Here is a 3425-nt window from a genome sequence, read left to right on the forward strand (position 1 = left end):
GGCAGGCGCCAATGCAAGATTTCCTCCAACAACCTGAAAGGCAACATGACATCGCCAGAATCCAGGGAGCTCGAAACTAGAAGAATTGAACACCCTACTCCAGAAGAAATAGAAGAAATCGACGCTAAGCGCTTCTTTATGAAAATAATAGAGGAACTTAAACAGGAGGTGAAAATCTGCCGTAAAGAAATGGAAGATAAGTAAAACAAAAAAATTGAGGAAATGAGTAAAGAAATGGAAAAGAAATATACCAAAAAGTTTGAAGAAATGAGTAAATCCGTAAATGAAATTCTGGGAAACTAAGAAAAAACAATCAAACAGGTAATAGAAACAGTTCAAGATTTGAAAACTGAAATGGAGTCAATGAAGAAATCACAAACCGAGGGCCGGCTGGCTATGGAAAATCTGGGTAAACGAACAGAGACTTCAGAAACAAGCTTAACCAATAGAATACAAGAGATAGAAGAAAGAATCTCAGACTCTGAGGACACCATAGAGAAATTAAACACTCTGTCCAAAGAAAACAGCAAATCCAACAAATTCTCATCACAAAACATTCAGGAACTGTGGGACACAATAAAAAAACCAAATCTAAGAATAATTGGAGTAGAAGAAGGAGAAGAATTGCATTTCAAAGGTCCAGAAAATATACTCAACAAAATTATAGAAGAAAACTTTCCCATCCTAAAGAACGATATTCCTATGAAGGTTCAAGAAGCATACAGAACACCGAATAGACTGGATCAGAAAAAAACATCCCCTCATCATACAATAATCAAAACACAAAGCATTCAGACTAAAGAAAGGATATTGAGAGCTGCAAAGGAAAAAGGTCAGGTAACTTATAAAGGTAAACCTATCAGACTTACACCAGACTTCTCGATGGAAACCATGAAAGCCAGAAGGTCCTGGAGAGAGGTACTGCAGAAACTAAGAGACAATGGATGAAAACCCAGACTACTTTACCCAGCCAAGCTATTGTTCACTATCAATGGAGAAAACAAAATATTCCAGGATAAAAACAAATTTAAACAATACGTAGCTACTAATCCAGCCTTACAGAGAATACTACAAGGAAAATCACAACCCAAGGAATCCAACATTCCCAACACTGCCTACATTAACTCAGACATCTAGCGACCCTTCACAAGCACAACTCAAAGAAGGAGAACACATACACGCTACTACCCAAAAAAATGACCGGAGTCATCGATCACTGGTCATTAATATCACTTAATATCAATGGTCTCAACTCACCTATAAAGAGGCACAGACTTAGAGATTGGATACGAAAACAGGATCCAACATTCTGCTGTCTACAAGAAACACACCTCAACCACAAAGACAGACACCTACTCAGAGTAAAGGGTTGGGAAAAGGTTTTCCAAGCAAATGGACCTAAGAAACAAGCGGGTGTGGCCATTCTAATATCTAACAAAATCGACTTCAAACTAAAATCAATCAGAAGAGATGGAGATGGAAATTTCATACTCATAACAGGAACAATTCATCAGGAAGAAGTCTCAATCTTGAATATCTATGCCCCTAATATAAAGGCACCCACATATGTAAAAGAAACTCTTCTAGAACTCAAGGCAGTCATCAAACCACACACACTAATAGTAGGAGACTTCAACACTCCTCTCTCACCAATGGACAGGTCAATCACACAGAAACCTAACAGAGAAATAAGAGATTTACTGGAGGTACTGAATCAAATGGACTTAACAGACATCTATAGAACACTCCACCCAAATAGGAAAGAGTATACCTTCTTCTCTGCAGCCCATGGAACCTTCTCGAAAATTGACCACATACTTGGTAACAAAGCAAACTTCCACAGATACAAAAAATATTAGTGACCACCTGTGTCTTGTCAGATCACCATGGATTAAAATTAGAATTCAACAACAATGGTACACCCAGGAAGCTAACAAACTCATGGAAGTTGAACAGTCAACTACTAAATCACCCCTGGGTTAAGGAAGAAATAAAGAAAGAAATTAAAGTCTTCCTTGAATATAATGAAAACAAAGACACAACGTATTCAAACCTATGGGACACAATGAAAGCAGTGCTAAGAGGAAAATTCATAGCACTAAGTGCCCACCTAAAGAAAACAGAGAAACCACACATTAGAGACTTAACAACACACTTGAAAGCTCTAGAAAAAAAAGAAGCTGATTTACCCAGGAGGAGTAGAAGACTGGAAATAATCAAACTGAGGGCTGAAATCAACAAAATAGAAACACAGAAAACAATTCAAAGAATCAATGAAGCAAAAAGCTGGTTCTTGGAGAAAATTAACAAGATTGACAAACCCCTATCCAAACTAATCAAACGGCAGAGAGAGAACTTGCAAATTAATAAGATCCGAAATGAAAAGGGGGACATAATCACAGACACGGAGGAAATTCAGAGAATCATTAGATCTTACTACGAAAGTTTATATGCCACAAAGTTGGAAAATGTAAAAGAAATGGACATTTTTTTTAGATAAGTACCATATACCAAAGTTGAACCAAGACCAGGTGAACAATCTAAATGGACCTGTTAGTCGTGAAGAACTAGAAGCTGTTATCAAAAATCTCCCTACCAAAAAAAGCCCAGGACCAGATGGTTTCAATGCAGAATTCTACCAGAACTTCCAGGAAGAGCTAATACCTATACTCCTTAATGTATTCCACAATATAGAAAAAGAAAAGTCACTGCCAAACTCCTTTTATGAAGCTACAGTCACCCTAATACCAAAACCACACAAAGACACAACCAAGAAAGAGAATTACAGGCCAATCTCACTCATGAACATCGATGCGAAAATTCTCAATAAAATACTGGCAAACCGAATCCAAGAACACATTAGAAAAATCATCCATTATGATCAAGTAGGCTTCATCCCAGAGATGCAGGGATGGTTCAACATACGCAAATCTATCAATGTAATCCATCATATAAATAAACTGAAAGAAAAAAATCATATGATCATTTCATTGGATGCTGAAAAAGCGTTTGACAAAATTCAACACCCATTTATGATAAAGGTGTTGGAGAGACTGGGGATACAAGGATCATACCTAAATATAATAAAAGCAATATACAGCAAGCCGACAGCTAACATCAAATTGAATGGAGAGAAACTCAAAGCCTTTCCACTAAAATCAGGAACACGACAAGGCTGTCCACTCTCTCCATACCTCTTCAATATAGTGCTTGAAGTTCTAGCAATAGCAATAAGACAACATAAGGGGATCAAGGGGATTCGAATTGGAAAGGATGAAGTTAAACTTTCGTTATTTGCTGACGATATGATAGTGTACATAAGCGACCCCAAAAACTCTACCAAAGAACTCCTACAGCTGATAAACACCTTTAGTAATGTGGCAGGATACAAGATCAACTCCAAAAAATCAGTGGCACTCCTATAC

This window comes from Myodes glareolus, chromosome 4 (assembly GCF_982192425.1).
Source record: "Myodes glareolus chromosome 4, mMyoGla1.1, whole genome shotgun sequence".
Taxonomy (NCBI): Eukaryota; Metazoa; Chordata; class Mammalia; order Rodentia; family Cricetidae; genus Myodes; species Myodes glareolus.